This window comes from Haliotis cracherodii, unplaced genomic scaffold, assembly GCF_022045235.1.
Source record: "Haliotis cracherodii isolate W230 unplaced genomic scaffold, xgHalCrac1.p SCAF_3, whole genome shotgun sequence".
Taxonomy (NCBI): domain Eukaryota; kingdom Metazoa; phylum Mollusca; class Gastropoda; order Lepetellida; family Haliotidae; genus Haliotis; species Haliotis cracherodii.
The window spans coordinates 61,426,305-61,438,059 of NW_027266286.1; positions in this window are offsets into that span (position 1 = coordinate 61,426,305).

Genomic DNA, 11,755 nt, shown 5'->3' on the forward strand with positions numbered 1-11,755 from the left:
GTGTGTGTCCCAGTTTGTGGGGCCATTTGTATGCAGTTCATTGTATGGTGAATGCTAAGATGTACCCAGTTGTCTTTGCACTGTTGACTAACCGGACATGATCAACCATCTTCCCGAGGCAAGGGAGTTCACTGACTGTAAAAGTCCAGTGGATACAGGTTGATGTTGACACTGCAGGACCACCTTGCCTCTGAAAAAAAGACACCCATGCATTTATTAGATGTCACTGGTCACCCTATCATTTGTTTGTTTGTTTATTTGTTGTTTAACGCCACACTCAGCCATATCCCAGCTATGTGACGGCAGGTCACCTTATCAAATTAAGTCAATAACTTTCCTTGATTTGCCTGTGGTTAATTGATTGAATGTAAAACTATTGCCAAAATTATTGTTATTTTTGTCTGTATGTTTTTTTTGCACATTGTCTCGTTGTCTCAGTATGGACAAAGTTATCTCATATCACATGTAAAACAGGTCACAGTCATGTTCACTCGTGCATCACATTCTGAACATCAGACGTATCATTTTATAAATACAGTAGACACATCAGGACTGTAGGCACATCAGGTCAGTAGGCACATCAGGTCAGTAGGCACATCAGGACGTAGGCACATCAGGACTGTAGGCACACCTGGTCAGTAGGCACATCAGGTCAGCGGGCATTTCAGGACTGTAGGCACATCAGGACTGTAGGCACACCAGGACTGTAGGTACATCAGGACTGTAGGCACATCGGGACTGTAGGCACATCGGGACTGTAGGCACCACAGGTCCTTAGGCACATCAGGACTGTAGGCACATCAGGTCAGTAGGCACATCAGGACTGTAGGCACATCAGGTATGTAGGCACAAAAGGTCAGTAGGCACACAAGGACTGTAAGCACAACAGGTCAGTAGACACACCAGGACTGTAGGCACATCAAGTCAGTAATCACATCAGGTCTGTAGGCACATCAAGTCAGCAGGCACATCAGGAATGTAGGCACATCAAGTCAGTAGGCACATCGGGTCAGTAGGCCCAGAGAGTGACGAGATTAAATCACTGGGCTCTACAAACAGTAAACATTTTTATGGCTTACTTATTCGCTGTGTCGGACGTCAAAACAGTGTAACGGTATAACTGTACTCTTGAAAATCACATTCGTGAAACCGGTTGAGTAAATTATACAGCTCAATCTCATAACGAGGTTCATCTGCATTTCACACAAATAACTATAAGTCTGCTTAGTGTAGATGAGAAAACGGCGAAGTCCATTTTGTCGTATTATTTAAGAAATATATGTTGCCATATACGTTATACTAACAAAAGCAACATTATTTTGACAATTTACAAATTCATGATTGACCTTGTTCAAATCAGATGTGTGAAACGCCCCTTGAAACTAATATGACTGTTATAGCCGTATAATGCATGACAAACACACACACACACACACACACACACACACACACACACACACACACACACACACACATATATATATTTGGAATCCCGAACTTCCACAGAGGACCCGTATTAACAATCAATCTGCGTATTTAGGGTGAAATATGTTGGGTTTTTTATCCTGCTCTTCAGAAGGGAGTGTACTCGCCCCACAAGCCCTGACCGCCCGCCCTTATTACTTTTTCAGCATTATATTTTGCAATACCTGTTATCACCATGTAGCTGTGTCTTGAGTCACCTCTCAGCACTAACGACAGGTTGTCATGACATGGCACACCTCGACAGGTCGACAGGAGCATTTGAACTTTGGACTTGTTAATGTCGGCGTGAAAAAGATCCTATTTACAAACATATTGTTATGGATTTTAGATTTCATCTTTATACTTATATTTTCATCAAAAGTAAAATTGGGAAATTTTGATATTGGAAACGTTCTGGATATATATGGTTTCACAAGGGTCCGGACAGTTTCCCACACAAACAATTCCCTCCGTAGACAATTTCCCCCACAGACAATAACATTAAGAATGTTATCTTAAACTTGAAGCATTTCTAAACTTAGGTCAAACCTTTTTAGGATCACAAGACGGGAAGGCTGTTTAGTCTGTGAATTGTTTTCAAATGAAATTAGGCATCATCGGTTATTGACTTGTTTAACATATTTATTTTAATGATAATTCTATGCTTCGCTCGAGGAATCTGGGATCCTGCCATCGTAAAATCATGGAGTCTGTACAGATTAACTTTATTAATATTTCTTAAGAACTGGTAGAACATCATGCAATAGAATGGTCCTGAGTGAATTTGTAGCTGGTTCCTCTTTGAAAATTATTTATATGACACGTGTCATCCAATATTGGTGGAGAGTTGTTCAACTTTCAAAGATATAAAGATATCAAACATTTAACTTGAACAATTAGGAATGTCCTAATATATATTAGTTCAGACATACATATGTATACTAGTTAAAGAATTGATTGATGTTTTATGAATGCAACATTTGTGTACATGTGTACTTTGGGTAGATTTTCTAGATCATCACGCCACTGACACTAAAGGCTTGACCAACCTAATCCATGCCGTTGGCTTAGATATGTAACCGTTGTAAACAATACGTGTACTGTCTAGCGGTCAATCATCGACCGGCATTCCAAACTGAACTGGTCATCGTGCGCGCCGGTCAGCGGGGTCCAAAGTCCACCGCTCTCCACCCACGTGTTGATTCTTGCTTCCTGTGTTGTTGTAATAGGGTTGTCCATTGCGTTCCCGCATGTGTGTAGTGACGTTATATAGATAGTGACAGGTGCGTTCTGTTACACTGACAAGTATGTGACGCAGAGTGCCACGCCAATTGATACACACTCTCTTCCTAAAAGCAGTATTCTTAGAACTTTCCTTTTTCCCCATGATGCAATAAATCATATTTACCTGAAAATACAAAGTCACATAAAGTAAAATGAGTTTGAACCAATGACGGAGTACCTGATGGTTGAGTTCCGTCTTTTGAAAGAAGTATTTGTCAGTTTAAAGGTGTTATGAAAATGTCGATACTAACGCCAAGATTGGCATATGTTACAAAAACTAATTTGTTTCTTTATTGTTTGACACCACAGTATTCCGGCTATATGACGGTTGTCTTTAAATACTCGAGTCTGGACCTGACAATCCAGTGATTGACATCACGAGCCTTACAATAACTTAAGACTAACATCTAGTCTCTGAAATGAACTATTTTACAGAAAAACACAGTTGTTAAATTATAGTTATAACATACAATAAAATCGAGCCCAGAAACTTTCTTCATTTTCAGATACTGTAGTAATCTAAATTTGCCAAATATTATAGACCTACATGGGCGGTAGTAGTTATATTTGTTTCTGTATGATCTGTATGACAGACTACAATAACTAGAACACTTAATTTTAAAAGTGTTAAATAGCTAATTGCTTAAGGAAACATTAACTTGTCGCAAAATGATCAAATATATTTTGTTTTTCCGTTAATGTATTACACAGAATTACAAATGTCATATATTTGCTAAGTTAAAATGTCGACATTTCGAAATATAACAGACTACGTACATAGTACATTGTACAAGTTCCTCCTATAATCTCTACCTCCACAAGATCAATTATTTAATGTGAGTGAGTGAGTGAATATGGTTTTTACGCCGCTTTTAGCAATATTCCAGCAAAATCACGGCGGTGGACTTGGGCTTCACACATTGTACCCATGTCGGGAATCGAACCCGGGTCTTCGGCGTGAAGAGCGAACGCTTTAACCACCAGGCTACCCGACCGCCCCCATTTAATGTAAAATGACAGTAATAGTTTTAAATCCATCAATTGTACATCTACAGCAACTAATATGAGTAGTCAATACTTTTGATTTTCCGTCATACATATTATGTTTCCATTTAATATAATGGTACACAGATACGTCAAGTTATTGATGCGTATAATATATTAACTATAGATTTTTAAGTTGTTTTTAAGTGGAATAAGCACAATGCCGATCCTAGGGAGACGATTAAAGAAAAGGTAACAAAGTCATGAAATTCAATTACATATTAGAAGTCATAAGACCTAGCACCCACACTCCCACACCACACCACACCACACCACACCACACCACACCGCACCACATCACACCACACCGCACCACACCACACCACACCACACCACATCACACCACACCGCTCTGCACCGCACCGCACCGCACCGCACCGCACCGCACCCACACCCACACCCACACCCACACCACCACCAACCCACAACCCACACCACCACCAACACACACCACCAGATACAAATTACCCAAACTATAAAATGTACACGTAGTTGATAAATCACGTGAATGTTACACATGCAAGATCGTTGACGTGCATCCACGTATGCTATTTTGGGGGTAATATATCCCCGCTAGCGTGACAATAAGTGAGGGCTATCAAAGCATTAAGAGGGGGCTTGACCCGCTAAAGTATGGGGGGATATACTACTCTTATCCAGTGTGTGAGTGTGTGTGTGTGTGTGTGTGTGTGTGTGTGTGTGTGTGAGAGAGAGAGAGAGAGAGAGAGAGAGAGAGAGAGAGAGAGAGAGAGAGAGAGAGTGTGTGTGTGTGTGTGAGTGTGTGTGTGTGAGTGTGTCATTCGGTCCGGGACGGTCGGGTAGCCTAATGGTTAAAGCGTTCGCTCGTCACGCCGAAGGCACGGGTTCTATTCCCCACATGGACCCAATGTGTGAAATCCTGGTGTCCCTGGCCGTGATCGCAAAGGGGTCACAGCCGGGATCGCCAAGGAAATTATTTGACACTCTGCCGGAAACTAGCTGTAATACTGTCATAAAACTCGCACATTGTAGTAATTAATCGCCGACCTTTCTTTAGATAAGCGTATAACATGGGGGAAAATAAAGTGAAAAATATGTTTCTGTTTAGGTTTGGCTATGTGTGGTTATGTCAAGAGGTTGGTGACGCTGTATGTTCGGTTCCAGATTCAATATAGCGTGGTTAAGTCTACAGGTTACCTAAGTGTATACATTGAAAAACACAGTATGTATATCTCCTAACTACACTCATTCATGTTTACAACCCGGATCTCCGAGGACGCTACAGGACACGTCACCACTCTGGCGAAAAACAACTGTTACACTGTCATTAAACTCGCCCATTGTTGTAATTAATCCTCGACCAGTGGGGATCAAGGGGTGGGTGGAGGGAGAGGTAGTTGAGGGTCAAGGGTGGTTGGAGGGAGAGGTAGTTGAAGATCAAGGGAGGGTGGAGGGAGGGGTAGTTGATTGGTTATAGGGCGGTGTCAGCTATTGTTAGAAGCAAACAACAGCGACTCAGGTGATGAATGGGAACAATGAGACCTCCCTTGAATACTGCCGATGTACAAAATTGAATCTCAAAATATAGTTTGAAATTGAGTTGTAACAGCTTGGTCGTCATCATATTTGTGTCTGTGACTGGAGGAGTATGAGTGCGTAGCTTTCTTTTTTGCAGGTGTGGGTTTCAGATGTGAGAAGAGACTTTTTTGCCTAACTTGAGGTTTGCACGAACGTGATTTGTATGAAGGTTTACACGCAGCAATATTCCAGTTGTATGGCGGCGGTCTGTAAATAATCAAATCTGGACCAGACATTCCAGTGATTGACATCATGAGCATCGATCTACGTAATTGGGATACGATTATATACATCAACCAAGTCTGCGAGCCCGACCCCTGATCCCATTAGTCGCCTATTACGACAAACATGGGTTGCTAAGGCCTTTTCTCTACCCAAATCGTCACATGTTTTTGCCTTTTGTCCTTGACGTTTTTCCTTCGGGACACACGCTCGATCGCCATGTGGCGATGCTGGGGGATTTTATGCGCGTTTCATGTAATTGGTGAAGTGGTTGCTCATTTGCAGTGAGTAAATATGTGTCATTAAAATTCCAGGTATATCACAGTGGCCTGTGAATAAACGAATCTGGGATGATCAAACTAGTGGTTGACAGCACGAGCACCTATCCAAACCATGGGGTCACGATGAATGCATAATGTGCCACCGAACCTCATGTTTATCTCTGACATCAAACATTGGACGCTTGGATTCTAGTTTTCCCCGGTATATAATCCAGAATATTTTTTTTTACGTTTTCTCATACGTTGATAGACAATCTGTTTACGAGATTTATAATCAGAAGAAACATGTGATAGGTTTATCAGTATATCATTCTGCTGACACACCCTCACTCACAACGACGGGACCCGTGAAGATTCCGGGGTGGAATAGGTCTTCAGCAACCCATGCTTGTCGTAAAAGGCGCCTACGGGATCGGATGGTCAGGCTCGCTGACTTGGTTGATACATGTCAACAATCCCAATGGCGTCATACCAAAAGACGTTAAAAGATGCTTCTTGCTGTCACCCTCAGTGTCTGGCGCTCGGCATCAATGGACTAAAACAAGGACTGGTCGGCTCGGATTCTGAGTGGGGTATTCATGTTAAAACTGCGGCATGGCACTCGGTGGGCTGGCACTATATAATCGGCATTAGACCGCAGCCACACAAACACGTGCATGCATGTCGTTATATAAATGCATCCCAATTGCGAGGATCGATGCTCATGATGTCAATCACTGAATTGTCTGGTCCAGACTCGATCATATTACAGACCGCCGTCATATAGCTGGAATATTGCTGAGTGCGGCGTAAAACAACAAACAAACAAACACAACGACGGTACCGCACATACCAAACAGGATAAAAAAGAAATCAAAATATTATCGCCCAAAGACTGTATATGCAATTTATCAGTGTCATTTGTTTAACACTGTAAATCTTTAGTGAAAATGAAAAAAAGAATTATCACTATAACACAACAATATTGCCCTTTAACATATATTTGAATTAAAATTTAACGTCGCATCAGCATTATTTCAGTCATATAGCAACGAGAACAAGGCGATATACAATATATATACAATTGAGTCATGAATACAAAGTTTTAACATATACATATGAGTTATTTATCAATGTATTGCTCTCAAGAAGTAAATAAGCCGGTTAGTATGGAACTGTTAGAAGTTTGTGTTGCACTATATTATCCAGTTATAATGAACGAGTAAGCGATTGCAATTCTAGTAACAACATACTGGCCTGTAAATAATCAAGTCCGTTCTATGAAAACAATGGTTGACAGCATGAGCACTGCTTCACGTTGTGCAAACCTGTGTATACATTATTAATCTAAAGACTTACGCTATGTTGAACATGCAATGCAAGTTTTACTTGTTTTTGATCATTACTCTGATATAAGAACAAAGCATATTAAAGCTCGTTAAAGGACCTTTCTCTTTTCACACTCTTATAGTTTACAGAACAATACCATGGATGTAATATATAATACTGCCTTATATTTACATGGAGTAAACAAACTGTTGAAAACTAGAAACCGCTAACTAATACCCTGCTCTATAAATCATTTGCACTGAATGTATTTTGGCTCAGTCTGTCTGTCTCGTCACTCGCCAACACAAATTGAGGCAAGCGTTTGTAAAAGACCCACCACTATGCGTAGAATCTCTTCTTCATATGATATGCTGACAACTCTTCACGTTAACAGGGGAAGTAACCCAGTGACCTAAATCGTCTTAATTTGCTTGAAGGGTCACATCCCTTAACCGTGCCAGGATCCGCTATTTGTGGGTTCGAACCTCAAATTCGCCCAAATCTGACCCTTGATCTGTAGAATAAGAACCATACCCGCTCCAGGACTTATCATACCAACGGCAGAAGGTCTAAATCGTCGTAATTTGCTTGACATGGTTACTTCCCTAAACCATGCCAGGATCCGCTGAAGGTTTCGAATCCCAGATTCGTCTCTATTACGATCCTTGGTCTGTCAGAACCATAATCCGTGATTATTGCCATGTCACAAGATCTAAATCGTCATAATATGCTTGTGTGTCCTTCATGGTCGTTTGGGGGTCACTGGTATTGACGGTATAGGTCACCAGCAGGGACAACGCAACTTGTGTTATCAGATTGCTGTAGAGCGTCACCGAGCGTCACCCCGAGTAAACAAGCACCGATCTGCCTTTTCTGCGCTAAAGTGTATTGTGTAGGGAGCTTGGTCACGGAGACCATCTACTCCCGTCACAGTATCACCCCGGCCACTAGTGAGTGAGTTGGGTTTAACGCCGCTTTGAACAGTGTTTCAGTTCCATCACGGTGTGTCAGCTTGATGTGAGAGGAAGGACGTTACCACTAGGGTGAAACCCACGAAATACATGTATTGTGCTGACAAATCCAGATTACTTCAAATTAAAGCCGCGAATAGGTGGAATATTGCCGATGCGGCTTAAAGCTACAATTACTCACTCAGGGCGTTTAAGAGGGCGAATTTGGGATTCCAACCCAGATTCGCAGGTTTCTGGCACGCCCAAGGGGCGCAACTCTGCAAAGAGAATTGCTGCGCATAAGACGAATGGGTCACCTGTGTCCCTTACTGTCTAGGACGCGATAAGCGGATCCGGGGATGACACAAATAGCGGATCCTGGCATGACACAAATAGGGATGTCATCCTGCCAAGCAAAATACGATGATTTAGACCACCATGCTACACGCTGAGAGTTTTCACCATATCATTGCATGAGGCGGTACTCGTATTGCGAGAGAAGATCTCCTTCTAAGTCACCTACGAAGGCAGTGTTACATAGAACATGTTATTGTTCTGTGAGAGTTTTATATGACTTAGTGTGTGTTAAGTGTATGGGTCTTTACATCACCAGGCCCGTGAAGATCTGGGGTCTTCAGCAACCCATGCTTGACGTAACAGGCGACTAACGGGATCGGATGGTCAGGCTCGCTGACTTGGTCAATGCTCATGATGCCTATCACTGGATTGTCTGGTCCAGACTTCAACTGAAGGGTAAATTTAACTGGCAGTATCACGTCGTACTGTCGTACGAGCCCATGTACATGGAGCTGGTTGTTACACAGTGAGAAGGCGTGTACTCATTCTGTCAACCACTGGTTTTCCTGGTTCTGACTAGTGTTACCCTTGTTAGTATCATGGTTATATACATGAATATAAGTGGGACACATTGATAAAATAATTTCTTCTTCTTCTTCTTCAGTCGTCAGCGGCGCCGCAATTCGCTGTGCAGCCAAAACCAATGATTGTGGGTTCGAGTCCCGGTTCGCCCCGATTATGTTTCTAGGTTTGTTTCACTAACGTGGTAAACATCTAAGACCTGAATCATTCGGAATTTCCTCCCACATTAAGCCGCGATATAACTGGAATACTGTTCCAACTCACTCACTCCACATGTCCACCTTTAAAGCTTTTTGAAAGCTTTACTGAGGGCTTGAATGTTGCGATCCTGGCCAATAAATAAACGCGGCAAAGCCCTTTCCGCAAGTAATATCTAGTAAAAGCAGAGTCGATTGTATGATTCCTATTGTATCTGAGCATGTTTTTTTTATGAATACCAGTGATGACACCAGGTGTTCGCGTAAATGTGAGCGTATTGCTTTCGAAATGTCCCGCTTGCAACCCAAGTACCAGGTTGTCCGACTCCTCATTGTTCGGCTCATTCGTACCCAGGAGGTGTATTTTCCTGAATTGTCGGATATCTCAACATGGCGGTGTTCAGGACGGTTGTCTGTCGACATTGGGTGTATTGCAAATGAAATCAAATCAGACCATGTGCAATGAACCAACTTTTTGTAGTACATCATATGTACCAAGACTATTTCAACTGTGTTGTAACCTAGAACTGAATCCTGGCCCAAGAGTACGTAGTCAGAAGGGACCAACTGAAAAGCAAACGAGACTCCCTTATCACACGAGTGTTGATAGCGATAATGACGAGCAAGGCGACTCTGTTTCTATGTTCAGAGACATTAAGAAGGAGATACAGTCTTTAAACTCAAAGTTGGAGAGTTTCAGGGAAGTGTTCATGGACGAACAAATAAGGAACTTAAGACTAAACTTGAGAGGCTTGAAGCAAAGTTTGACAGATACGAAGCCAAGAGCAGAAGGAACAACATCATAATCCATGGTCTTGAGGGCGTGGCCGGCGAGTCGTGGGACGACACAGAGAAGTTAGCCCGTGACTTCATGAGTGAGAAGCTTGGGATGAAAGACGTAGATAAATATTCAATTGAGCGAGCACACCGCTTGAATACTAAATCAAAAGTAAAACCAGTCATCGTTAAGTTTACCTTTTTGAAAGATAAAAGTTGTGTTTTGGATGCAGCCAAAATCAAACTCCGAGATGATAAATCGTTGAGAGTTGTAAATGATATCACTGAGACGGTAAGAAATGTTCGATCAGAGCTGATACCGTTCACGGTTCAACCCCGAAATGATGGTAAAAGGGCAAACTTAACAAATGACAAATTGGTTATATCTGATCAAGTATATGTTCTGGCAGATGATGGTTCACTGAAACCAGTGGGTACCACAAGGCGAGTTCCTCACCCTGGTCGTAGTGCTGGCACAGACAGAGCTGCACATGGAGTCCTCTAGCTTCATGAGGTGCTTGAGAACCAGCCTATGAGCCACAAGGTGGAACACCCCGGAGGTGAGCAGGAAACTTAGGGACTCGGCAGTGGTCTGGACCACAAACCCATAGTGGACGCTGATTTCCGCTTTGGTAGTTGCCACATAGATATATCAACATGCCTACATATATGTTCATGGACGTTCAAGGACTGTTACCAAAAATATAAGATAATAAATTTAAAAGTTTTTTTGAAGGGTTCGACGTATTTTGCCTAATTGAAACAATGGTGTACACCGTTTATAAAATCCGTTACCTGTTTTCTGATTATATCTGTTTCCCTGTCCCGTATAACGTATAAGTACATTTGGTAGATTTTCTGGCGGGGTATCACTGTACATAAGAAAGACATATGATCACTACTTCAAGAGAATTCACCCAGAATGGGAAAACTGTGTGTTTGTAAGCTTTTTAGGCTGTAGAGAACCAGTTATTTTAGGAGGAATATATATACTGCCAGAAAATTCCCCATTGTATGAAAATCCTAAAGGTAATGGTATTGAAGATCTTGATTATAAAATAGCTGCCATTAAGTCCGAACATGATAGTGACATAGACCTACTCCTATTTGAGGATTGAACGCTCGAGTTGCACTGCAGGATGATTTTATTATTGAAAGTGAAGAAGATGTAGATTTGCTGAACCTTGGTGAAATGTATAGCTCTGATGTATTCTGTATGCCTAGAACTTCTCAGGATGAAAAAGTAAATAAGTTTGGTTTATCACTCCTTTGCATCTGTAAACTTTGGGGTATCCAAATAGTTAATGGAAGAAAGCTTGGGGACAGTGAGGGGTGTTTTACGTTTATCGTTTATTGTTTGATAGGCATTACTTGGAAGTTGACGGATGACAAGGTAGACCAATTTCATGGATAACAACTTCTTTAATGCTGTAAAAAGCTACGTTTCGGTATAGAAACGTTGCCTTTTACAGTATTAAAGAAGTTGTTATCCATAAAATTGTGTCTACCTTGTTTATCGGCTTGAATGGAATGAGCTTGATAGACTATTTTATTGCATCAACTACTATATTTGCTCATATTACCAACACGTTTGTACATAGTCGTACAGAGACTGATCACTTACCAATATCATGTCATTTTAGTTATTGTCTAAATCAAATACCTCAGTATCCCAAAGATAACGTACATACAACGAGTATCCCAAGATGTATTTGGGAAGAAGGTGGAAAACATCAATTTAAGGCCAATGTTTGGTTCGATAATGAATGTATGTATTAGAAAAGTTGAAATA